This window comes from Equus przewalskii, chromosome 16 (assembly GCF_037783145.1).
Source record: "Equus przewalskii isolate Varuska chromosome 16, EquPr2, whole genome shotgun sequence".
NCBI classification, from domain to species: Eukaryota; Metazoa; Chordata; class Mammalia; order Perissodactyla; family Equidae; genus Equus; species Equus przewalskii.
The window spans coordinates 4,017,534-4,044,894 of record NC_091846.1 but is presented as its reverse complement, the minus strand read 5'-3'; the positions used below and the strand labels follow the sequence as shown (position 1 = coordinate 4,044,894).

Here is a 27,361-nt window from a genome sequence, read left to right as displayed (position 1 = left end):
GCTGGCGGGAGACTGGGCAGTGTGAAGACTGTGGGGCGCGCCCTCAGGCTGGGCTGGCAGACGTGAGCAGCTGTCCCTAGTGACGGCACAAAGCCCGCCACGGACCTTTCCTCTTACCGGGCAAAGGCCTTAGGCAGTCAAGGTTGAGGAGCAAACCCTCTACCCAGGGCCCAGGCAAGACCCTTCTGGAGGAGTGAAAGCAAAACCTGCTGCCTTGGGGGAGAAACGGAAAACCCTCGTGTGCCCAGATCATGAACAACATTCCATGGCTTCTCAGGGAGATGAAGAAACGGAGTTTCTAAGTCCGTGGAGGACTTCTTGAATCATGGATCAGTTAGTGAAACCTATGTCTCTGTTCTTTACTTATTTAATGATTACTTTCTTTCCAAATTTGAGGCAGCTTAGAATAAAGTATCATTAAATAATAAGTTTAATAAACCAGAATCAGAAAAGAAAATACTCGGGCCACGAGGGCTGGTCTAGTTACTGAGATTGAACATGGCGTTTGGTTCTGCTTTGGCGGCCAGTGCAAAGGCTAAGCTTAGTGGGTTAAATGATTCTAATGTGGAATGCTTACGAATTCCTTACAACAGACGTTTCCTTGGTGGCAGATTCTGAGGGGATCACGTTAGAGATTACACAAGGGACTTTGGGTGATAAAATAGTGTTGTTCATTCATTCATTTGATGAACATTTATTGTTCATCAGCCTAGGCCTATGCTAGATTTGGGTTAAAAAGACGTAGTTCCTGCTCCTTAGGAACCTTCAATCAAGTCGTTAAGGGAATCGATATGTTTTGATTCCCAAACGAGTAAGAGTAAACTCCTGTTACAGATGTTGAGAAATCTGGACAGGGTTCTTGCTGGAACGGAAGTCCACGTGACCTCAGCTCAGGTGGGACACTAAGGGCAGCTGCAGGCACAGCTTGGATTTCCCCAAAGTTCAGCTTTGAACGCATCCAGATATCCCGGCAACGATTCATCTGAGGCTGTGGAATTCCTGCCATGGCGCATGGCCAAGATGGTCTTCATCTAGAAACTTTTCCTGTCCATGTCACCAGTCATTTCTGTAGGTAAAACAGCACCTAGCGGTCCCCTGGGGGAGGGTCTTCTTCTGTACTCCAACTTGTCTGACAGGATGAATTGGCTGTGAATGTTTCCACGTAAATTATGTTATGGATGCGAGACGGGAAGACAGCACTTCTGAGTATCATTCTTGTGCTCACAGGAGTCAGCAGTTCATGTTGGAGAAAGATGTTTCAAACAGAACAAAGTCAAGTCAATATTTTGGTTAGGATAAAATTTAAAAATCTATATTTTGTAAGAATGAACTAAAACTAAGATGCCACAGGATGCCCCATCACAGTAGCGGAAACATTTTCACTTCTTAATGGTGAATTAGTAATTTGGGAACATCAGGTCCAGCTCTCTCTCCCTCCCTCTCTCCCCTCTCTGTCCTTTCACGCTTCTTTTTTTTTTTTTCAAACCTTTTATTTTTCCTTTTTCTCCCCAAATCCCCCAAGTACTTGGTTGTATATTTTAGTTGTGGGTCCTTCTAGTTGTGGCATGTGGGATGCCACCTCATTGTGGCCTGCTGAGCGGTGCCATGTCCGTGCCCAGGATCGGAACTGGTGAAGCCCTGGGCCACCGCAGTGGAGCGCGAGAACTTAACCACTCGGCCACGGGGCCGGCCCCTGTGCTTTCACACTTCTAAAGGCCTTGGATAGAGAAACGGCCGCTATGATCAGAGCTTATTGGTCCCTCTGTGAGACTTGGTGCCCAGGGAAGTAGAAGGGTCCTTCCTCCCCACAAACCATTTTCCAACCCATGAGAAATATTCAGAAAATATCTTGCTTGGAAAATTTCCTTTAAATTAGCACTATAAAGAATCATTAGAGGGGCTGGCCCCGTGGCCGAGTGGTTAAGTTCGCGTGCTCTGCTGCAGGTGGCCCAGTGTTTCGTTGGTTCGAATCCTGGGCACGGACATGGCACTGCTCATCAAACCACGCTGAGGCAGCATCCCACATGCCACAACTAGAAGGACCCACAACAAAGGTTATACAACTATGTCCCGGGGGGCTTTGGGGAGAAAAAGGAAAAAAAATTAAAATCTTTAAAAAAAAAAAGAATCATTAGGATTCAGTATTCTGGCAAGAAAAAGACTTATAACTGAATATTTATCCCTAGATAAATTATCTTTCGCTAGAACTATTCTTTTTTTGTGTGTGTGTATGTTTTTTTTCGGATAAAGAAGATTGGCCCTGAGCTAACATCTGTTGTCAATCTTCCTTTTTTTTTCCTCCTCAAAGCTCCAGTCCGTAGTTGTAAGCCCTTCTTGGTTCTTCTGTGTGGGATGCCCCCATATCATGGCTTGACCAGCGGTGTGCAGGTCCATGCCCAGGATCCCAACCTGCGAACTCCGGGCCACCCAAGCAGGGCGCGAGAACTTAACCGCTCAGCCATGGGGCTGGCCCCAAGCTAGAACTATTCTGAATCAGTCAATTGTCTCCAGAGGGAGGTGTCTAAAGACGTGTACAACTTGTTGTCACCACTATGTATTAAGGACTTTGAGACCCATCAATAAAAAGACACTATAAATGTGTTTGAGCATAATCACCAACATATGAACTTTTTATCCATTTTAAGACCTAATTTTTTCATAGTACCACAAATTATCCAAATAATTGCTTCCTATTTGAACTTTTAACGGGAATTTTTTGCATTAATCAAAACATTTTATCACTTCAGAGAGTGAAATTTCCCAAGGGACAACTGTATGAAATTTATTGCGGAAGCAGATGATTATCTACAGAGCTTCTGGAATGTCTCCCGGGGTGAATTTATCAGTGATCTAATTGTCAATAACTCATTTTGCTTATTTTTGGTTCAAGGAAAATTTCAGAAATTTTGCATGAGCTTTGATTTGTGCAACTTTTGGCCAGTGAACTCATATGGCAGTTACTTTTTGCTTCCTGCAGGATGAGCTGGTTTTAATTCAGTAAAGCAAATGGAAACATCCAGATGTTCACTGTGCATAAAATGAAGCAGGAAGGTTTACACAGTTTGTTTTACAGTATTAGTTTTCCAAAAATGTTTTGTAATTCAATTAAGTTAGGACTCAAGCCAATGTCTTAAAAACTGCTTTAGATATTATAGAAAGTTTCGATAGCTCTAATAGATATTTGATTTTTTTTTTTTGAGGAAGATTAACCTTGAGCTAACATCCACCACCAATCCTCCCCTTTTTGCTGAGGAAGATTGGCCCTGAGCTAACATCTATGCCCACCTTCCTCTATTCTTTTTAATATGTGGGATGCCTGCCACAGCATGGCTTGATAAGTGGTGTGTGGGTCTGTGCCCGGGATCTGAACTGGCGAACTCTGCGCTGCCAAAGCGGAGTTCATAAACTTAACTGTTATGCTACTGGGCCAGGACCAATATTTAATCTTTTATTTAAGGTATTATAATTTTAAAATTCCTCAAATTTAACATTGCTACATTACTATTCACTAAACTCCAGACTTTATTCAAATTTCAATGTTTTCCCATAATATCCTTTTTCTGTTCTGTGATCCCATCCTGAATACCGTGAGCATTGCTTTCATTGTCACATCTCCTTGGTTCCTCTGGTCTCTGACAATTTCTCAGTCTTTCCTTATTTTTCACAACCTTGACAGTTTTGGGGAGTACTGATGAGGTATTTTGTGGATCGTTCCTTAATTTTGGTTTGTCTGATGTCCTTCTCATACTTGGACTAGGACTATGAGTCTCTAGACAGAATAGCACATGGGGCCAGCCCCGTGGCTGAGTGGTTAAGTTCACACGCTCCACTTTGAGGGCCCAGGGTTTTGCCAGTTCAGATCCTGGGCGTGGACATAGCACTGCTCATCGGGCCACATTGAGGCAATGTCCCACATGCCACAACTAGAAGGACCCACAACTAAAATATACAACTATGTACTGGGGGAATTTGGGGAGAAAAAGCAGAAAAACAAAAAGGAAAATTGGTAATGGTTGTTGGCTCAGGTGCCAATCTTTAAAAAAAGAAAAAAGAGTATCACAGAGGAGAAGTGTCCTTTTCATACGTCACATCCTGGGTACGTGATATCCACATGACATTGCTGGTGATGCTAATGTAGGGGAGGAAGACATTTCATCTACCCACTCTGGGTCCTTCTGGCCAGGAAATGAATTAAATTCACATGAGACAGAATAACAGGAGAAAATTAAACAAAGCTTTATAACATGTATACATGGGAGAGGCTCAGGCAACCTGAGAAACTTGCCAAAATGGTGGAAGCTTTCCCCTTAAATATCCTCCTCAGCTAAAGACAAAGGGGGATATTGGGGGTGGGGGGAGTCAGTTATGGGAGGTTACCAGAAAAGCACAGTAAACAAGGGTAAGGTTATTATGCAGATTTAAGTCCTTGCCTTCCTCATTGATAAGAGTTTCTAGAGATAAGGTCATCCCCCTTCTTCCTGGTACAGAGAGGGAGACACCTTTACAGATGGAGATCTCCTTTACAAATGTAAACGTCTCTTAACAAAGGGTAAGCAAATTCTGCTTTTCAGAGTTTCTTTCCTGTCTGCAGTTTTTAAAGTAACCAGCCCAAAATAATTCTCATGCCAAAGAGATATATCTTGGGATGGCCAGTTCCAGTCCCCCACACTAAACTTTAGCACCTGGTTCAGGCGGTGTTTGTCACATTTCTCCATTGTAAAGTCATTATTTTCTCTTTCCATTTCTTTATTCTCTGGAAGCAAGTCACTAAGCCGATGCATTCGCATCATCAAAGGAGAGCAATCAAACCCCCTCTCCTAGGAGAGTATATCTACATAAATTATTGGAATTCTTCTATTAAAAGACTTGTCTCTTCTCTCTCATTTATTTATTCAGTATTATTTATATACTTATGGACTCATGTATATTTATTTTCCACTTTGGAACATAATCCAATACTATGCTATTTATTCTGTTGCTCTAATTCCTCCCGCGTTGGCCATTGCGAGCTCTCTCAGGTTGGGTCCTGCGTCTCTTTAACGTGCCCCGATTCTTTTGTTTTTCGAGCAATTTCTTACTGACACTACAAGGTGCTCCACGTACATCTTGCGTATTCCTTCCCCCAGCTCTGGAATCAGCTATTTCTCCAAGGAACCCTGGTTTCTCTTGTAGCAGAGTGAGATCTACAAACCAGGGTCTGTGTCCGAGGCGCTCTCTGACACAGGGCGCATGGTCTTTGGAGCTTCTCGGCAGGTAGTCCTAATCTTTTCAGTGCTTAGAATTTTTAAAGGTTTAAAATTGACCCTACCTAAGGCTTCTAATACAATGTCTGCCGCACATACATGTTTCTAATTCCTATTTCTTACTATTTCTCGCACATGTTCTCCCTTCTTTTTCCCTCTGTTTCTTTCAGAAACTGCTTTTGCTCTCTTAAACTCCTCTCTTTTCCTTCTATCCCTTCCTTAATACCTTTCCCCCTTTACTGCTCTTCTCTTTCTAGTTAGTGAGGGTCCATCCTAGTCATCAGAAGGAAAATAATCTGCTTAAATGAATTTTTCTTTAGAGGTGAATGACTGAAATCAGTCTATTGAAATGGATGGTTCTCAGAATTTTATGTGCAATGACTCAATCATTGTGCTGTTGAAAATACAAATACCTGGGCCCTCATTCCAGACCGAATGGGAATTGTGGGGGCAGGGAGGATGCAGTGACACCATGATTTTATCATCTAAAGTGCTTTGTGTCTTTATGACTGTATGCAAACTAAGATCACTTCATGAGGGCCGGCCTGGTGGCACAGTGGTTAAGTGCGCATGTTTTGCTTCTTGGCGGCCCGGGGTTTGCTGATTCAGATCCAGGGTGTGGACATGGCACCACTTGGCAAAAGCCATGCTGTGGTAGGCGTCCCATGTATAAAGTAGAGGAAGATGGGCATGGATGTTAGCTCAGGGCCACTCTTCCTCAGCAAAAAGTGGAGGATTGGCAATAGTTAGCTCAGGGCTAATCTTCCTCAAAAATAAAAAAAAAAGATCACTTCAGGGATACAAAGATTATTAGTGTGTGTGTATGGCATATCTACTAGTTTCTTTCTATCTTACATACACATATATGCAGCCATAAGCATACATTCTTTTCAAACCTTCGAATAATCAATCTCAGGTGTGTTCTAAGCCAACCATTTTGGTTCAAATTCCAGGTATGCTGGGTATTCCCCCTTTTCTCCTCCCCTCCCCCCTCCTCGTCCCTCCTTCACTCTTCAGTCCGAGTCCTGGGAGACTGCTCCCAGGAGCTTTGTTTTTCACCTTCTTGTCAGCCAGCTTTGAGGCGGGGCAAGAGGATGGAGGCCAGGAGGAGAGAGGGGCGGATCTTTCCCGCCTCGTCCTCCCTGGCTCAGCCCCACGGTGCAGGCAATCACAGTCCCTCCACGAGTGTAGCTGCTGGGCTCTGGTTACCCTCTTCCCTCTCCTTGCTTGGTCAAGCACAGGGGCCGGGATGCCTTCCTAACATTGCTAACCTCTGGGTGCCTCAGCCTCCCGGCAGCCCGCAGCTCTGTTTGACATCCCTGCATTGAGATTGGGCACTGTGGGCCCTCTTTGTGGACGCCTGTTTCTTGCTGGGACTCTGGCTGACACACAAGGGGTTGGGGTTGCTTCTTTCAGCTGTGAAGGCCTGCGTGGCTTGTGGGGTCAAAGGAAGGAAAGAGAGTCTTCCTATTTTAATTAAGGAGCCCAAGTGTTATGATTTGTGAAAAACTAAGTCCATGCTTTACTGAAGGATCCCCCGCCCCCAGCCTCCTTTTTTTTGGTGTTTGAGGGGCAGGATTAGGATTTATTGCCCAATTTTATAGCTGCAGTTGACTTCATATCAAACTTATATTTAAATCAACCAACAATCTAGTCTAGTGTTTCTAATGACATTATTTTAGGATAATCTGCTGTAGAGTTTTTGGGATTAGGAAATTGGCCCAGACACTATTTCCAGAGGCTTTTTGGGTTGAGATGCTTCTGGGGGGAAAAAAAAAAGGAGACATGCTGTCTTGGGAAACTCAGCAATATTTTATTGAAAAAGTCAACCCTGGCTCAGATGCGTTGGCTATGAATTTTTACAGGATACACCCCCACAATTTCCATGAATTGGTTTATTATATTCCCTTTCTGATTATACTGCCTGCCTGAGATGGGCTGGAATTATTTTTATGCATTTCCCCAACTTTGCTGGCAAAGTACAGTTCAGTAAACCCAAACAGATGGGCGCAGAATGCTCTGTCAGTCACTGTAAGGCCAGCTTTGTTTCTGTCACTTGTTTCTACTGCCTTATAAGAAGACAGTGCAAATCTAATCTTTTATTCTGAGTTCCACTGTTTTAGTGGTACTGACATTTTCTTCTTAGCCACCAGGTGACTGAATTTCCCAGATGATTTCTTCTTGACGCTTCTCTGTGTTCTATGACTTCCTCTCGATTGTTTTGTCACTGAATCTTTTTCTTAAAAACTGAGGTCAAGAACTCCTGGATACTCCCAGAGTTTAGATCATCTCCAATCACTTATTAGAAGTAAATTGGAGAATGATCAAATGCAGTCAAAGTTCCAGCATAACCCCTTATTATGTGGGCGAAGATCATTGTTTACCATGGATAGAAGTAGCCTACAGCATGGTTTGCCTTATGAGAAAACACTTGCGGTTAGACACTGAGGCCATAAACCTCAAATTACGATGCGTATTTTCATAACATGATCTGAGCTCTCTAAAGCCAACTCAGTGTTTCATAATGTGAGCCTCTGTATTTTTCACTCCTAATATCTTTCTTATTTCTTATTAGTTCTAGAAGTTTGTAATTCCAGAAAATTCCAGTAATTTCTAACTACAATGACTTTAAGTATATATTCCTAACATCTTTTTTTTCCCCTTATTGAAGCCAGTTTGGATAATTATCTGGTCAGCGGAAGCTCCAGGTTTCTGTCATTGTATGGTATCAGAAGCAAATCTTCTTGGTGTCAACCCCTTTTGTTAATTGGATTATTTTTGTATATATTTGTCTTAGCTTTAATTGTTATCAAAGTTATACACGCCCATAGTTTAAGCCAACAAGCTCGTTATGAAAAATAACAGGCTCCATCCCCTTCTTCCCTCATTTCCTACTCCTCGAGACACCCACTTTCACCTCTTTCAGCTAATAATTTTTGTTTTTCCTCCATTTCTCTTAATGGTATGCTTATATTTCTAGTTCTAAATTTTTCAGTTGTGGGTTACCGTCCTACCATAAAAGATGATTAATTAACTATGTTTCCTCCTATTGACTATGCTTCTTTCTATTCTCCCAACTCCCCAAATAGTTATGTTGTACAGCAATTAGCTCAGTATTCAGTATTTACATCATTACGACCACGTTAATGTTATTTGTAGCTGAGCCATGTAGTAAATCATGATTGCTTTTTCCTTTCTGTGCAAAGTTTTGTTTTTCCTGGAGTTAATAATCCTTTTTTCCCCCTTGATTTTCTGTCCTTTTGCTGATTCAACCACAAATTCTTCACAGATTGTCCAAGTCTTCCCTCGGGCTTCCAGACACATCGGGCGTCCTACCAATGTCGTCTTTCTGGAGAAGTCTCCTCTGCAATCTTCCAATTTCCTCCTTCTAGACTGCGTGTCCTCTGTGTCTGGTACACAGCTGTCATCTTGGGATCTCTTTTCATACTACTTTGCATCTTCCTCTTTCTTATTTCCTTTATTCCCTATCTTCGTCTTTATTGATGGAACTCATCTTTTGGTAGCTTTTTGTGTGAAAAAGTTCCCAAAAGCTTATAGCTTTTTGCTATAAGGGATAAAAAATTTTTTTTGAGAAGTTGTACATTTTAAAATACCTTTATTATGTCGTCACACTTGATGAATAGTTGGGTTTGGTATATAATACTAGGATGAAGACATTTTCCTTTAGAATTTCAAAGGCATTGCTTCATTGCCTTCCGGCTTGCATTACTGCTGTTAAGATGTCTAAAGTTATATGCTATTTTCTTTTTTTCATCTTTAGAAGTTTTCAGGATCTTCCCTTTGTCCTGGAATCTGAAAATGTGCTCTGATATGATTATGCTTCTTAATTGCTTGGCTACGTGGTTGGCCTTTTTGATACAGAAACTGGTGACTCTTGGTTCTCAGAAACCTTGCATTATTTCTTTGATGAATCCCCTTTCCCAGTTTTCTCTGTTGTGGTTTTATGGAACTCCAACTTTTAAATTTTAAGGAAAATAAAAAGAAAAAATGTATTGGATGCCTTCTTTTACTCTGGCTGTTTAGATATCCCAAGCAAAAGAGATGATAGGACAGAAGACGAGTGCCCAGTGGAAGTCAACATAAGAAAATAGAGTCTGGGGAAAATCATGATAATTCTTCCAATTCTTTACCTTTTTTGAAGAATAAAGTGATTGGGCTGGAATAAAGGTGAAGGGAGATTTTGAGTGTCTTTCTGTAGCTTTCTGTTGAAGGCAGAGGGGAGTGAAGATGCAAGGACAGAAGACCATCTCCAACTCCATTTGGGGCTTTAGAGCTGGAGAATATGTGTCCCCATGGGGAAGGTGGGTGGTGCTGGATTAGGTGAATTGTCAGGGAGTACAGCCCTTTTGGTATTACCTGTGATGAGTTTGTTAAATCTTTAAGTTCAATAATCACCTTCACCTGGGGTTCAACATGAAGAGACATATTCAGCAGATAGGGTTGGAAAAAGGCGGATAAATGAGTGAGGAGAGAGCAATATTAATCATTTGCTTTTACTTATATTTTCCTAATTCAATGCTTAAGATGTCCAATATCATCAGCATCCTCTTGGGCACACACATACACACTTATACACACACTGATGGGCTCACATAAGCAACATCAAAGTGAGACTGAACAAAACTCAACATCCACATATATCTACAGAATGTACACAGCACACACACACTTATCATCTGACACTTAATATGCGGGTCCATCTTGTTACTTATCATTTTATTAATGTACCCTGTATAACTAAGCTATTGAGAGCAAAGTCATTGTTTTATGCCCCATGAAATTCTCTGCATCTTGCCTAGTGCATTCCACTTACGTGCCCGTAAACATTTGTAACTGGTGATGATGTCGTCTACTTTCTCCTTATATCTGAGAGAAAGCCAAAAGGGGCTAGTCATGCCCAGTGTGTGTGTCAACTGTTTCTCAGTGGTCAGTCCTAAGGAGCATAACCTGGGAAGCAAAGATAAGTGAAAAAGTGCTTTCTAGCTGCGTCAATATTGTTAAGGAGATCTTAACATAGGGGGTGAGTTGATAGATTTTCCCATGCAATTCACCATCCTTTTCTCTTAGGTTCCCTCCCCCAGCATTTTCTACTAGACTTTCACAAGTTAGTCAGTTTGTGACTTCAGTAAACAATGAGAGACTGCTTATGTAAAGAATTCCCTTTGGAAAGTTAAATAAGGATAAAAAGTGACCCAGGCAGTTGAAGGAGTGGTTGGGGTGAGATGGAAGGTCAACGGGGATTGCCAGTGACAGCAGCAGATGCTAGATGCCTGCGTTCCAGGGCTGATTCTGAAGCCAAGAGCGTCACTGTGCACAGAGCCCCTGCCCTGAAAAGACTGAGAAAGCACGCGGGCACCCCAGTGCTCAGGAACAGACCAGACCTAGGCGAGCACCAGGCTCCAGCTTCTCCGGCCCCTAGCTGGCTTTCTCTTATAATTCAGTTTCAAACTGGTTGAAGGACAATTTTAAACAGAAATAGGATTCTGAAAAAGTTAGCAAAGACTGTTATTAGGCAACATGGTGTACCATAATTGAATAGATTCTTTTATTCTAATAGTTTCTTAAACAAATTTCTAGTATTTCATCTGAACCACATTAAAATGGTCTTTTTCTAAGAAAATAAGCATTTTCAAAAGTAGCTGCAGAAAATAATTACCATTTTAATGTGAAATGCTTGGTTTTAGAAAGTTTATAGCGTTGAGTTCCAAATTTTAGTTCAAAGGCAATGGAGATAATGGAGCTGGAATTCGCTTCTATTCCACAGCCAGCTCTTGTAAGCTGATACATCGAGGGCGCCTGGCAGAGTTAGAATCTGAGCACAGAGGCTGCCTCCCACCATTGGAATTATTTGATGTCCCCATGGTTTCTTTCAAGTTTGTCTCATCACTGTCACCTCTTTTCAAATGTAATAGCTATTGTTAGGGTGCTTTAAGAGGACACTAGTAGACAGAGTCAATAGGTAGTATGCCATCCCTGTACCACCCGCTTTTTAAAGTGTTATCTCCCATTATCTCATTTAATCCTCACACAAATTTAGGAGGTTCGCACTATCGTTATCCCCCTATCACAGATGAGGAAACTTGCCCAAAGTCCCAAAGCTTAGTATCTCCTGCATCCGGGCTCAAACAGGCAGAACTGCCCCATTGTACTTTCCCACTGACTTATTGCAGACTTGCTCCTTCGAGCTTCTCAAAAGATGGCAGAGAATGGCGTCAGCTGTGCCTTTGCTGTGGCGAGAGAGGAAAAGAATTCTCTGCTCTTCTCACACCCAATTCTACAACGTACTTTCCTGTCAGCATTTCTGTAAACCTTGAGAGCAATGTTCAAATTGTAAACTAGGCTCTCATTCTTTTTTTTTTTAAATTTTCATACATCATTTCTCTTTTATTACGAGATACATAAATTGGGTGATTTTACAATCCTAAAAGGATGGGATGGCTCAGAAATTTGATAATCATCATTGTTTCCTAAAAAACATTTGGTAAGCAACTAGAATGTCCAACAGGCTTGTAAGGATTTAGATCTATTCCTTCACTAATGACTTTTTATCCACTTGGAAAAGTTATTTTTATATCTCTGTTACTACTATATGCCATCTCTATTTCAGACCGTCCAGAAAATACAGCTTTCTCAAAAGCCTGGGTCATAGCCATGTAATAAGTTCACAATGTAGTCAGTCTTATGGACCTGGGGAACACATGTACAAGGTTGTCATTCTTGCAGTAAGAGAGGGAAGGGCTTAAAGTGTGAAAGCAAATGGAGTCTTAATAAAAGAGCTAATCCAGCGCTTTCTCATAAACAGGATTTTTCTCAATGAACTCATTTAGTGTGTCCAACAGCTTTATTGCCAACAGCTAGTCTTCAGATCCTAGCTTTGTGACCTTGAGCCACCTAACGCCTCTGGGCCTCAGTTCCTCAGTTCCCTCAGCTGTAAAATGGGAATAATAATAAAGGAACCCACTGTTAGATGTGTCAAGCACTGTGCTCCAGGCTTTCCACATGCACTCGAGTTTAAGCTTAGGACAGCCCTGTAAGGTGTGAGAGCTAAGATCCCAGAGCTAGTAAGCGGCAAGTCTAGTAAATAACCCTGACTATAGCTGAGACCAGAGTGTGGGCACTCAGCCCCAGGCAACACTATGCAGATTTAGGTGGCCTGCTGTCTGCAATAAGGCCATAGGGAATGCTGGTCTAATCTGATCGCCATGAGGTATCTGTTTGTCAGAAATGTCTGATGATATCAGATATGAAAGCCATCTCACATTTTTATTTATAAAAAGCAAATTGTATATTTTGACACAATGAGAAATGTTTAGGAATTAGAACTTAATTATCGGTAAAACAATCTTTCTCGTAGGATTCTTTAGCCACCAAAATAGGAAGCAGCACTTAAAACCTCACTCCCATCTGGTTGGTTTCTACCGGTCAGCAACTACCGACAGCAATATACAGACTTGCAAATATATTCTATATTTATATTTTGCTCTTTATCTTGTAATGTTTTTCTTACTGTAGCTCTTTCCCATTGACTGAATAATGCATTTAAATAATCTCGCTAAGCAATAGTACCGGTTTAGTGAAAAGGCCCTTGACTATTTTTGTTTTCTGTTTTGATTTATTTTAGCATCATATAAATAGTAACTGAGGATTATTGTGATATTGTGATTTATAATAGGAAATATATTATTTGATCTTTGTCCAGTTTCTGGCACAGAACTCCAAAACCCTTGGAATTTCCTAAGTGATAAGAGTGATGAAAATGTCTTGATATTCATAATAAACCCCTTTCAACCATACCTGAGTTTATGTTAATGAGGTGACTTTTGGAAAGTACCTAATGGTTGGGGGTTGGTTGCCAGGGGAACAAACCACGTGATTGGAGGGTTGGAAATTTCAGTTCCTACCACTCCCCCACCCTCACCTGCGATCACCAATGGCCAATGATTTAATCAATCACGCCTAGGTAATGTAGCCTTCGTAAAAACCTAAAAGCTAAAAGGATGGGGTTCTGAGAGGTTACAGCTTGGTAAACATATGGAGACTCGGGGAGAGGGCACCCCTTCCCACGTGCCTTGCCCTATTCATCTCTTCCACCTGGCTGTTCCTGAGTTCTGTCTTAAACCAGTAATCTAGTAAGTAAAGTGTTTCTCTGAGTTCTCTGAGCCTAGCGAGTTAATCAAACCAAAAGAGGAGGTTCTGGGAACCTCCAATCTATAGCTGGTTGATCAGAAGCACAGGTGACAACCTGGACTTGTGATTGGCACCTGAAGTTGGAGGAGAGAGGTTGGTCTTGTAGGACTGAATCCTTGACCTGTGGGGTCTGATGCTATCTCTAGGTAGAGTGTCAGAATTGAGTTGATTGCTTGGTGGTGTGGAAAAAAGAGGAGGACGCATTGGAACTGGTGTCAGAATCTTAGTTAGGAAATGGCTTCCACTCTTGGGGGAATGGTGGCCTTCTCCGCTGACCTGTACATCTGGCTTCTCTTGCCACCTTCACTGTGTTGGTTTCACAGATGCGTGCGTGGGACTTAGAAGGAAGGCACTGGGGCATTGTCTTGTCTCCCAGCACACCTCTTGCCAGGCTCCCTGTTGGCACATACAGGTAGTCAGCCAAATCCTGAGGTTGTAAGTCCAGGGCACTCAGGCAGCAGGCAGGCCCACGAAAGTCTGGTTTCACTCTTACAAATATTACAGATATTTACAAATATTGGTTGGGTGGAGCTGGCGGAAAAGCAGGCATGTTCCCACTTCTTGTTTTCTCATGTTTAGCCCAACTATGTAAGCCACGTGCTTGTTCGCTTGCATGAGATCATTCTGATTGGTTTATTTGTGTTACCACCGTTCACGTGGCACTTTATTTTAAAGAGAACACATGTCTGAAGTTTCTGGTTACCCAACAAAATTATACTGAAATAACCCCCACACACTTTGTAGCAACCTCGGTGCTGAGTATGTTGGTCACTGAACCAACTGCAGGGCCATCAGCTTTTACTTCTAAGCCTCGTGATCCACCACATGACCTCATATCTCAAAAACGTCTTCGTATTTGTTTTTCACAGTCAGCGGTCTCTCATCGGCCCCCATTGGTTTCAGCTCAGGTTTTGAAGGCTGTTTCATGAGGCTTAAAACCCAAGCTCACGGATGGTTACTTTGGCAGTGTTCTTACACAAACAGATGAAGACAGCTGATCACATTAGCGACTTCACTTGTCATCTCGTTTTTCTAGGGCACTTGCTTCTCCGAAAATTATTTATGTTTGATCTATTAATCCATGGCAACCACTTAACACAGATGTACCAAATGTGGTTCCCGGATGATCAGTTGCTTCTGCTCCTTTATGCCGTTCTATTTTGGGAGTGGGATGGACTTGTGACTATGCCTAGCTGAGCCCTCGCCTCATGAAGTTATGCAGGGTGGCTTGTAACAGAATCTGCCACTCGGCCTTGGTCTTTAGGAGAAAAAAAAGAAATTCTGCTCATTTATCCAGATGGCATCATTCCTCATATTTAAATTCTAAAAGATTAAAAATAGGAATATTTTTTCTTCATGGAAGAATCTAAATTTTTTTTAAAAAAACTTTAATAATGGGGCTGGCCCCGTGGCCGAGTGGTTAAGTTCGCGCGCTCTGCTGCAGGCGGCCCAGTGTTTCGTTGGTTCGAATTCTGGGCGCGGACATGGCACGGCTCATCAGGCCACGCTGAGGCAGCATCCCACATGCCACAACTAGAAGGGCCAACAAGGAAGAATATACAACTATGTCCTGGGGGGCTTTGGGGAGAAAAAGGAAAAAATAAAATCTTTTAAAAAAAAAACTTTAATAATGTATTGCAGTAATCCATCATTGACTGATAAAAAAAATCAAGATAGCAGAGAAAACCGTAAATGATAAACAACAGCCTCCATTTCACTCTACCTCACCCTGGCCCACTGCTCCTGGATATTTCTTGAAAACGTTTCTGTTTTTACTCCTTAGGTTACCTACATAACTCTAAATAATATGGTTTTGCATCTGTTCTTTGACCCATCAACTTTTTTATCAGTTCTATTTTAAAACAGCTTTATTGATATATAATGATGTATCATACAATTCACTTATATAAAGTGTACAATGAAATGAATTTTAGTAAATTTACAGAGTTATGTTAGCATCGCCACAATCCAATTTTAGAATGTTTCTATCACTCCAAAAAAATCCCGGCTGGCCATTTGCAGTCACTCCACAGTTTCAGCCCCAGCGCGTGGAAGCCCTGTTCTACTTTCTGTCCCCGTAGATTTGCCTCTTCGGGATATTTCATAAAAACGGAAGAGGCCAATCAGTTTAAGACAACATTTATTGACTTTCTGATACAAAAGATAAAGATTTACCTCCCTTACAGAAGTACCTTTCCCCAATCCCATTTCTCGACAACTGTATATTATTTTTAAAATTCTTATGTTGCTTATTTTTGTTACTTTAAGCAACATACTCTCATTTTTTTCTTTCAACTTTTGTCAATGTCTTTTGCCTCCCTTGCCCCCGTATCAAACGCCTTATGCTTTCCACTCTTTTTCCTTACCGTTGTTCACTGTTCACTTCTGACAGTTACACCTTTATTTTCTATTATTAAGGCTGATGGTATTTTATCTTCTATTCTGCAACTATAGTTAAGTCTTTGAAGTCTACCATAGTTACGTCTTTGATTCTCAAAGAAGAAAGTGAAGAGCAGCCTTTGTGAATCTGTGAACCTTGCTCACTGCAGATCTGGGTGGTATGTCCGGATGATAATTCCTTCTCTTAGGTCCAATGCAGAACCGCGGTGGTGCTCCACGGACAATGTTGCTCCTGTCAGAGTCAATGGGTCCCCTTTCTGTGTCCTGCATTAAATGCTCAAAATCTCCCCACTGTTTGTGTCATACTTGAGCCACCCTTTATATCTTTTCATTTTTTCCCTAAAGTTTTAAACTATTTTTTATCTTTCTTGTTGGAAAAGGAATAATACACCTTCACCGTATCCTAAAAGTTATCTGTTTCTCTATCCCACTAGCGGCATGAAGTCCTCCTTTTCCCCGAGTCCTTAACTGTTCTAATTTTAAGTAGATTTTCTTTGGCCAAACGCACGAGCCGTCATCTGGGGTCTGCTGTTCATTGTGTTTCTGGCCCCTAAGTTCACCTCCATAATGAACTCTTCATGATTTTCTCCTTCAGTTGACTAGAATATATTCTCCAGTAAATTCTTGGGGGAAGAAAGATGTTGGGAAGGTGAACTTCCAGTGTCACTTAAAATGTACTTATTTCTCTTTCATAGTTTTTTGTTTGTCTAGGCCAATTATAGAACTTTCAAAATCATTTTTCCTCTGAATTTGAATTTCAATGTTTTCTAATGTATCGTGCTGCTGATGAGAAAAATCTGATGCCAGCTGAATTCTTACTCCTTAGTTGATAGTCTGTTTTTCCTCTTTGAAATATTTTTAGTCTTTGATTTATTGTTACTGTTCTGGAATTTCACAAAGACGGATCTCAGGTCTTTTAATTTCTTTTATCCTGCTTGGAATTCTATGGTCCTATTCAATCTGAAGACATAACATTTTCAGTTCTGAGAAAAGTTTTGTCCTCCTCACACACCTTCTTTTCAATCTCTCTATTTTTTTATTGAGGTCCCGTTGGTGTATAACATTATAGAAATTTCAGTTGTACGTTATTATATTTCAACTTCTATACACTGCATCATGTTCACCACCAAAAGTCTAGTTGCCATCTGTCACCGTGCACATGTGCCACTTACCCCTTTAGCCCTCTGCTTGCCCTTTTCCCCTCTGGTAACCGCTAATCTATTCTCTGTGTCCCTGTGTGTTTGTTTATCTTCCCCTTATGAGTGAAATTGTATGGTAGTTGTCTTTCTCCATCTGACTTATTTTGCTTTGCATAATACCCTCAAAGTCTGTCCATGTTGTCACAAAGCAAAATTTCATCTTTTTATGGCTGAGTAGTGTTCCATTGTACCGTGTCTTCTTTATCCACTCATCCATTAACGGGCACTTAGGTTGCTTCCAAGTCTTGACTATTGTGAATAATGCTGCAATGAACATAGGGGTGCATGTCAGTGTGTTTTCATGTTCTTTGGTTAAATACCCAGAAGTGGAGCAGTTGGATCATATGGTATTTCTATTTTTAATTTTTTGAGGACTCTTCATACTGTTTTCCATAGTGGCTGCATCAGTTCACATCCCCACCAGCAGTGTATGAGTGTTCCCTTATCTCTGCATACTCTTTGACACTTGTTATTTCTTGTCTTTTTAATAATCGCCATTCTGGTGGGACTGAGGTGATATTTCATTGCAGCTTTGATTTGCATTTCCCTAATAATTGGTGATGTTGAGCATCTTTTCATGTGCTTGTTGGCCATCTGTATATCTTCTTTGAAAAAATGTCTGTTCAGATCCTTTGCTCATTTTTTGATTGGGTTGTTGGTTTTTTTAATTGTTGAATTGTATGAGTTCTTTATATATTTTGGAAATTAACCCCTTATTGGATATATGATTTGCAAATATCTTCTCCCAATTGGTTGGTTGTCTCTTCATCTTGTTCCTGGTTTCCTTTGCTGTGGAGAAGCTTTTTAGTCTGATGTAGTCCCATTTGTTTAGTTTTTCTCTTGTTTCCCTTGCCTGAGTAGACATATTCAAAGAGATTCTGCTAATACCAATGTCCAAGAGTGTACTGCCTATGTTTTCTTCTAGGAGTTTTATGGTTTCAGATCTTACATTCAAGCTTTAATCTATTTTAAGTTAATTTTTGTGCATGGTATAAGAAATGGTCTATTTTCATTCTTTTGCATGTGGCTGTTGAATTTTCCCAACATCATTTATGAAGAGACTCTCCTTTCTCCATTGTATGTTCTTAGCTCCTTGTTGAAAATTAGCTGTCCAGAGATGTGTGGGTTTATTTCTGGGCTCTCAGTTCTGTTCCATTGATCTGTGTGTCTGTTTTTCTGCCAGTACCAGGCTGTTTTGGTTACTATAGTTTTGTAGCATATTTTCAAATCAGGGAGTGTCATACCTCCAGCTTTGTTCTTTTTTCTCAGAATTGCTTTGGCTATTTGGGGTCTTTTGTTGTTCCATATACATTTTAGGATTCTTTGTTCTATTTCCTTGAAGAATGTCATTGGGATTCTGATTGGGATTGCACCAAATCTGTAGATTGCCTTGGGTCATATTGACATTTTATCTATGCTAATTATTCCAGTCCACGAGGATGCAATATCTTTCTTTTCCTTATGTCTTCTTCGGTTTCTTTCAACAGTGTCTTATAGTTTTCACTGTACAGGTCTTTCACCTCCTTGATTAAACTTATTTCTAGGTACTTTATTCTTTTTGTTGCAGTTGTAAATAGGATTGTATTCTTGTTTTCTCTTTCTGCTATTTCATTGTTAATATATAGAAACACCACTGATTTTTGTATGTTGATTTTGTACCCTGCAACTTTTTTTTTTTTTTTTTTTTTAAAGATTTTTTTTATTTTTTTTTCCTTTTTCTCCCCAAAGCCCCCCAGTACATAGTTGTGTATTCTTCTTCGTTGTGGGTTCCTCTAGTTGTGGCATGTGGGACGCTGCCTCAGCGTGGTCTGGCGAGCAGCACCATATCCGCGCCCAGGATTCGAACCGACGAAACACTGGGCCGCCTGCAGCGGAGCGCGCGAACTTAACCACTCGGCCACGGGGCCAGCCCCATGTACCCTGCAACTTTACTGTACTCATTAATTATTTCTAATAGTTTTTGGTAGATTTTTTTGGGTTTTCTAAATGTAAAATCATGTCATCCACAAATAGTGATGGTTTTACTTTTTCCTTACCAATTTGGATCCCTTTTATTTCTTTTTCTTTCCTAATTGCTCTGGCTAGACTTCCAATACTACGTTGAATAAGAGTGGTAAGAGTGAGTATCCTTGTCTTGTTCCTGTTCTTAAAGGGATAGCTCTCAGTTTTTCACCATTGAGTATGATGTTGGCTGTGGGTTTATTATATATGGCCTTTATTATGTTGAGGTACTTTCCTTCTATATCCATTTTACTGAAAGCTTTTATCATAAATGGATGTTGAATCTTGTAAAATGCTTTCTCTGCATCTATTGAGGTGGATCAAGTGATTTTTATTGTTCATTTTGTCAGTGTAGTGTATCATATGACTGATTTGCAGATGTTGAACCATCCCTGCATCCCTGCATCCCTGGAATAAATCTCACTTGATTGTGGTGTATGATCCTTTCAATGTATTGTTGCATTCAATTTGCCAATATTTTGTTGACTTTTGACAGTTTTAGTATAATATGCCTTGGAGAAGGTCTTTTTGCATTGAGATAATTAGGTGTTCTATTAGCTTCATGTACTTGTATATCAAGTTCCTTACCCAGGTTTGGGAAGTTCTCAGCCATTATTTCTTTAAATAGGCTCTCTACTCCCATCTCCCTATCTTCTCTTCTGGGATGTCCATTATCTTAATGTTGCTTTTCCTAGTGAGTTGGATATTTCTCAGAATTCTCCATTTAAAAAATTTTTTTATTCTTTCTCCTCTTCCACCTGAATCATTTCTAGATTTCTATCTTTGAGCTTGCTAATTCTCTCTTCCGTGTGATCTATTCTATCTCCAGTGTTTTCTACTTTATTCTTCATCTCATTTATTGTGTTCTTCAGCTCCAGAATTTCTGTCTAGTTCTTTTATAGTTTCAATCCCCTTGGTGAAGGACTCTTTCTTTCATTAATTTCATTCCTGAGTTCATTGAACTGTCTTTCTGAGTTTTCTTGTAACTTGTTGAGTTTCTTCATGACAGCTATTTTGAATTCTCTGACAGTTAGATTGCAATCTTCCATGACTACAAGTTTGGTTTCTGGAGAATTGTCATTTTCCTTTTGTGATATCATGTTACTGTAATTTTTCATGGTGCTTGATGAGTTGTTCCTCTGACAGTGCATTTGTGGTAGCAAACATCTTTCTTATTTGGATAAGGCTTTCTTTACTTTGATTCTGAGCTCCTTCTGGTTGTACGTGAGAGCTGTATTTCCCAGCCTCACTGCCTCTGCCACAGGTGTTATCAGTGCCCTGGTTGTGCTGCTTGTGCCTCCAAGGTTGCTGGTGCCTTGCTGCTTATGATGTAGCTGCAGTCGCAGATGTCACCACCAAGGTCACTGGGCTGCAAGCACCTCTGCTGCTTCTGGGGTCTCCTGGGTCATAGGTTTCCCCACTGTGCTGGGGGCAAAGGAAGAGTTGGGTAGGAGCTAGGGTCACAGAAATTTCTGCCATGTCCAAATTGTTAGGTCTGCAGATGCTGCTGCTGTGGCTGTGGGGCCAGAGTTGTGAGCACTACTCAGCTAGGAGGGGATCAGGGTCATGGGCTCGGGTGTCACTCTTACCTGGCTCTCCACAGCCTTGGGTGCTGCTGCTGTGTGTGTTGCCTGCACAGCTGCTCCTGGGTTTTCTGGAGGTGCTGGCACCACCACTGTTGGGGGTGCCGGGTTCCCAGGTGTCACCACCACTGCCGGGTGGGTTGGGGTCGTGGGTGAAACTGCCACTGTCATGAGGGAGGGGTACCTGGGTTTCAAGTGCCACTGGGGTTCCTGAAGCTTCTGGTCTGGGGCACTGGTGCAGTTCCTGGCACCTTAGGTCATGGGCACCACCACCACTGCCAGGGGCTCGGGGGCTTGTATGCAGTTCCTGCTGCTGGAAGGGCGAGTGTGGGAAAGGCTGCCACTAGGAGAGGGGGCGGGGGATGGTTCATAGGCACCACTGTTGTTCCTGAAGCCTCAGGTCACAAGCAACACACACCTCTGCTGGGGGATGAGGAGAGGCTGAGTCTTAAATGCTGCTGAGGTTCCTGCAGCCTCTGGTTGTGGGCATCAGCATGATTCCTGGAACCTCAGGTCATGGGCACCACCACTGCTGCCAGTGGTATAGGGGTCTTGGATGCAACCTCCACTGCTGGGAGGGCCTGGGTTGAAAGCTAGGGAAGGGGGTGGGGGCTGGGTCACAGGTATCATCATGGTTCCCAGAGCCTCTGGTCGCAGCCATGGCAGCAGTTCCTGGCCTCAGGAAGCATGGGCTACCTGGGTTCTTGGGGTCTCTGTTTGGGGGCATTATTGCAATTCCTGAAGCCTCCGGTCTCTGGAGCTGTAGCCACTGCTTGCCTGGTTCCACCACCTCCACAAGGGCCAGTCCGCTGGCCTTCAGGTGTATAGATGTGTGGACCTCTTGGGTGTGCTATGCAGAGTCCTGTGTTGGTCTGGGGATGTCCTCTTGGTTGTAACTCAGGGGAGAGACAAAGGGAGCAACTCATCCACCATGATGCTGATGTCACCCTTCTCCTCACACTTTAAGAAAATAGTTTCCCTCTCTTCATCTTCTGTTAGAACTTTCTAGAACTCCTGCTAGTCAGGTATTAGATCTCCTGGATTGCCTTTTTCTTAGTTTCTTAGTTTCTTAGTTCTTTTCCCATCTCATTCACTCTTTACCTTTTTCCCCTTTGTATAACATATTTTTATCAACTTTGAAACTCTTCCTTTTGAAAAATGTTTTTTGTCAATCATATTTTTCATTTCTAAATGCTTTTTTTGTTTTCTTCCTTTTTAAAGACATTATGTTCTGGCTTTTATGTTTTGAAGAAAAATTACTTGAATCAGAGAAATGCTTTAGTATCTCTTGTTGAATCTTTAATGATTCAATTAAACTTTTTTTAAAGTTCTCTTGTGTTCCCTGAATCTTCTTTCTTTCACTTCAGAGTCACTTGCTCTGTTTGGTCTCTTTGTCTATTTTAGGCTGTAATTTTCCTCGTGTGGTGATTCTCATTCGTTGAACGCATGTGTGGATGAGTCAGTCAAGAACGTGGACCTGCCTGGCTGCTGTTGGAATGGGCCCTTTTCCTTGCAGAACTCTGCCTGGAACAAGAAGCTTGACTAGATCTCGTGTTGTCACAGGACTTTGCTGCAGGAGGTGCTACTCCAAGTGTGCTCGGTTGACTGGTACCAGGTCTGCAAATCGCTTGTTGCTGGTCCACCATGAGGTAAGTATGGAAATTTAGAATGCTCGTATACATACTTTTGTAGCATTTTAACACATTACTGAGAAACCCAATCAGCATGCTTCATGTGGTTTTGCATTTATATTTTGTAAAGGAGTATATCTTGATGACTTAGCTACAGTGACAGGAAAATATCTCCACATTGAGGAGAATTGTGACATAATGTAGATCTGTGCACTACTTATTTCTTGGGGAAAGACTTTCTTAAAAGAAAAACAACAGCCCAACTAAATCGTGCTTTAAAACCTAGTAAAAATACATCAAAGCTAATGTGTTAGCTCTGAGTTATGTTCCTTTTATTAGTGATAATATGGAAGTTAATTATAAACAACTGTTAATGCTTGCTTAGGTATTATGGTTATAAGGGGAATGTTCTGTTAGAAATATTTGCACTGAAAAATGAACTCAGTCTTTCTGCAAGATTGAAAAAAATTATGGTCTCAATTTTTTAAAGATATAAATTTGCAATCAGTCTTGCTAATTTTTTCAGTATCTCTGATAATTTAAAAATGATCACCAGACTTCTATGCAAGGAAGGAAAGTAATACGCTTTTCACTGCCACATAAGATTAAAAGCCAAATGAAACTTTTTTTCCTACTTAGAATATTTATCTTCTTACGTGACGAGACCCAAAAGGTTACAACTCCTTAAAACTATTCAAAAGAAAAAAAAGTTCTGTAAGCAGCAGCAGTTCCCAGAGCAACTATGAAGTGGGGGGCCCAGGACTGAGCCCCAGGAAGTGTCACTGGGAGGGGCCTCCATGGAGGGGGCCAGGTTGGAAGGACACAGGACCAACATGTCAGGATGAGCATGTACCTGATCATATAACCAGGTGGGGCTGCCTCAATTCACAGCATCAATGGGTCCAGGGGCCTGGGAGGGAAGAGCCTTACATAGTGTGGTCAGGAGCCTTATGCAGAAGCCCAGAGAGTCCTCCCCTGGGAGGACTGAGGGGGCAGCTCCTTGCCACCACCACCCCCAACACCACCACAAGCAGAGCAAGTGCCTCTAGGCTCCATGTTGGTCCTCATGCCTGCCCTCACCCTTGGCCAATCCTGGAACTGCAATGGGGCTTTGAGAAGAGGCATCCGCTTAAGGTGCAGCAAAAGAGGCCAGCCTTTATAAACAAATTCCTGGACGGGGTCATTGGAGAGCCTAGGGCACACATAGCGTGTGTGCATGCACACACACACACACACACACACACGCACACAGTGCCTGGCCAGATGCTTGGAAGTACAGAGTTTGTATGGATTCTTGTGACATGTCCACAGTTTATTCAGAATGAAGTTGGCAACGATGTTGGTATTGCAGATCTGTTAACATTTATCATCAAAACACCTTAAAATTTGTTAAAAGATTGTGAATTTTGTTTTCTACCAAAGGAAGACTACACATAGCAAATTCATGGATCTAGAATCCACTTCTTCCATCAAAAGATAATTTAAATTTAATTAAAACTTAAGAATAAATTATTGACTGGTTACTAATGAATGGTGGAAGATGAATTTTGAAAATACAGCATCACTTACTTCACTTTGAATAAAAATTTAAAATAAATATTTTGAGCTTACTGAAATTTCTTTAAAATCTCTTCTTCCCCTTCCATCAACATAATTCTAATAGGCCAGTTTTATAGTGTGTAAATTATTAAAACAAAACATAGCAACAGGTGATATCAGTGAAAATGTTAGAGTAAGAACATCTGAAAATTTGCTGCTTCATAAAAGCAATGAAAAAACTGGCAAAAATTATCAGTATCTTTTCCGGATCTCTGCAAGTTAATCAAACACTTGCAGCAAGCCAGGGAGCATTTATTTGAGGAAAATGTCTGATTCTTAGTAAGAACAGTAATCTTTGTGGCATTTTAACTTACCTTGGTCCCGTCTCCCACTCTCTAGCTCCACAGTAGTCTTGAAAAATAACAGCCAAATTCCAGGTGCCAAGAGGTAAGAACAGAGCTAGAGTTCTTTGGGAGTCTCATTGCCGAAGAATTGACATGATCTGATCTGTCTGGTAGTTCCCTGGAAGACTCCACTCAAAAGGTTCCCCTTTATTTGAACTCGCTTGAAGCTCGCCAAGCTCTAAAAGCCTCTCCCAGTGGTGGAGAGGCATTTGTTGAAAACAATTTCAGGCAAATATTTTAACTATGAGGTTGCTTGAGGTGGATAACAGTTGGGGCAAACAATAAACTAACCAAAAAGCCTAAAAGGAAAAATTGAGGAGTAAGACGTCCATAGGGGTTTTGAAAGCTTTGACATATTTCTAGGGATCTAAAATGGCAGGGGCTTGTGCAGGTCTTCGGCATGCTTAAGAAAGCCCTGAGAGGCCTAGCTCTCACCTCTAGTTGACCTTGAGGCCCTGCATAACAGGGATGGAAGGCTAAGACAGGGTAGTAAATTGCCTGGCTGCGTGTTAAAGGCTTGACTCAACATGCACATAGAACTCCCTGGCAAAGCCTTAGAGGTTTGTGAGTTTCGGGTGTTTAACTCAGGTGTTTAACTCAGGTGCTCACCTCTGCCCAGGATGGATCAACATACAAAATCAATCAATGTAGTATACCACATTAATAGAATGAAAGAAAAACCCCACATGATCATCTCAATTGATTCAGGAAAAGCAGTTGACAAAATTACACCCTTTCATGATTAAAAACACCTAACAAACTAGGAATTGAAGGGAATTTCCTCAAACTGATAAAGGGCATCTATGAAAAGTCCACAACTGACATCATACTTCATGGTGAGAAACTGAAATCTTTCCCTGTGAGCTCAGAAGCAAGACACTATGCTGGAAATTCTACCCAGGGCAATTAGGCAAGAAAATGAAATAAAAGGCATCCAGATTGACAAGGAAGAAGTAAAACTACTTCTATTTTCAGATGACGGATCTTCTATATAAAAAACCCTAAAGAATCCACAAAAAATCTATTAGAACTAATAAATGAGCTCAGCAAGTACACTGGATTGTTGCTATTAGTGCCATCCATTTGATTCTGACTCCTAGAGACTGTGTACAGCAGAGTGGGACCCTTCCTGGTCTTTTTGTGCCATCCTGTCACCATCCAGTGCTGTTTAAGACAATGCTCTGCTGCTATTCATGGGGTTTTTGTGGCCGACTTTTTGGAAATGGATGGTCAGCTTCTTCTTCCTAGTCTATCTTAGTCTGGAAGCTCCGCTGAATCCTCTTTCACCATGGGTGACCTTGCTGGTATTTGAAATCCTGGTGGCACAGCTTTCAGCATCACAGTAGCATGTAGCTGCCACAGTATGACGACCTACAGACAGGTGGTGTGGTTCCCTGATGGGGAAATGAACCTGGGCCACAGTGGTGAGAGTGCCAAATCTCAACCACTAGACCATCAGGGCTGGCTAAATATGTAGGATGAAAGACCAATAAACAAAAATCAGTTGTATTATACACTAGCAATAAACACCCCACAGATGAAATTAAGAAAACAATTCCGTTTAAAATAGAATAAAATACTTAGGAATAAATTTAACAAAAGTGCAAGACTTGTACATTGAAAACTATAAAGCAGTGTTGGAAGAAATTGAAGAAGACCTAAATAAATGTCAAGATATCTGATATTTGTGGATTGAGAGGCTTAATATTGCTAAGATGGGAAAACTAGCCAAAATGATCTACAGTTTTGCTGCAATCACTGACGAAACCTCTGCTGCTGCTTTTGTAGAAATTGACAGGCTGATCCTAACATTCTCACAGAAATGCTGGGGACATAGAAGAGCCACAACAATTTTGAAAAAGAATAAAATTAGTTGACTCACACTTCTCAATTTCAAAGCTTACTGCAAAACTACAGTAATCAAGACAGCATGGTACTGAAATAAGGATAGACATATAGAACGATAGAATGGAATTGAGAGTCTAGAAAATAAACCAGAAATAAAAGTCCACGCATCTATGGTAAATTGATTTTTGACAAAGGGCGCCAAGACCATTCAATGGAGAAAAGAATCATCTTTTCAATAAATGATGCCAGGAAAACTGGATATAACATGCAAAATAATGAATTTGGACCCCTACCTCACACTACATTCAAAGTGGGTAAAATACCTAAGCTTAAGAGCTAAAACTATAAAACTTTTAGAAGAATACATATATGTAAGTCTTCATGACCTTGGGTTAGGCAGTGGTTTCTTAGATAGGATCTCAAATGCACAGGTAACCAAAGACAAAAACAGACAAATTGAACTTCCAACGTCAGAAACTTTCGTGCATGAAAGGAAACTATCAAGAAAGTGAAAAGAACCCACAGAATGGGAGGAAATATTTGCAAATTATGTGTCTGATAAGGGTCTAGTAGCCAGAATATGTAAAGATCTCTTACAACTCAACACTAAGAAGACAAATAATTCAATTTAAAAAAATGGGCAAGTGACTTGAATAGACATTTTTCCAAAGAAGACATACAAATGACCACTAAACACATGAAAAGATGTTCAATATCATTAGTCATTAGGGAAAAGGAAATCAAAGCCACAACAAGATACCATTTTACACACACTAGGATGGCTATAATAATAATAATTTAAAAAGTAAAATAAGAAGTGTTGGCAAGAATGTGGAGAAATTGGAACCCTCATATATTGCTGGTGGGAATGTAAAATGGTGCAACCATTGCGGAAAGCAGCTGGTAGTTTCTGAAAGAGTTAAGCAGGCAGTTACTATATAACCCAGCAATTCCATTCCTAGGGATATACCCAAGAGAGTTGAAAATGTATGTTGGGGCTGGCCCGGTGGCACAGCAGTTAAGTTCACATGTTCTGCTTCTTGGCAGCTGGGGGTTTGCCGGTTCGGATCCTGGGTGTGGACATGGCAACGCTTGGCACACCATGCTGTGGTAGGCGTCCCACATATAAAAAAAAAAAAATGTAGAGGAAGATGGGCAAGGATGTTAGCTCAGGGCCAGTCTTCCTCAGCAAAAAGAGGAGGTTTAGCAGTAGTTAGCTCAGGGCTAATCTTCCTCAAAAAAATAAAAAAAATAAAATGTATGTTGCCACAAAAATTTTTATATTAATGTAATGTTTATAGCAGC

General features: G+C 41.2%; 1 long non-coding RNA gene across 2 annotated transcripts in view; it reads left to right on the top strand.

The window, feature by feature from the left end:
• The first annotated feature begins 609 nt into the window (after positions 1-609).
• The window catches only part of LOC139076372 (uncharacterized), a 29,171-nt gene continuing 2,419 nt past the window's right edge, over positions 610-27,361 (top strand). The window contains exons 1-2 of one of the 2 annotated variants that reach the window (XR_011527936.1): positions 610-1,068; positions 22,198-22,283. This is a non-coding gene — a long non-coding RNA (uncharacterized lncRNA). Of the gene's footprint in view, positions 1,069-22,038; positions 22,284-27,361 lie in introns of both variants that reach the window. The other variant, XR_011527937.1, reaches the window with a different exon arrangement.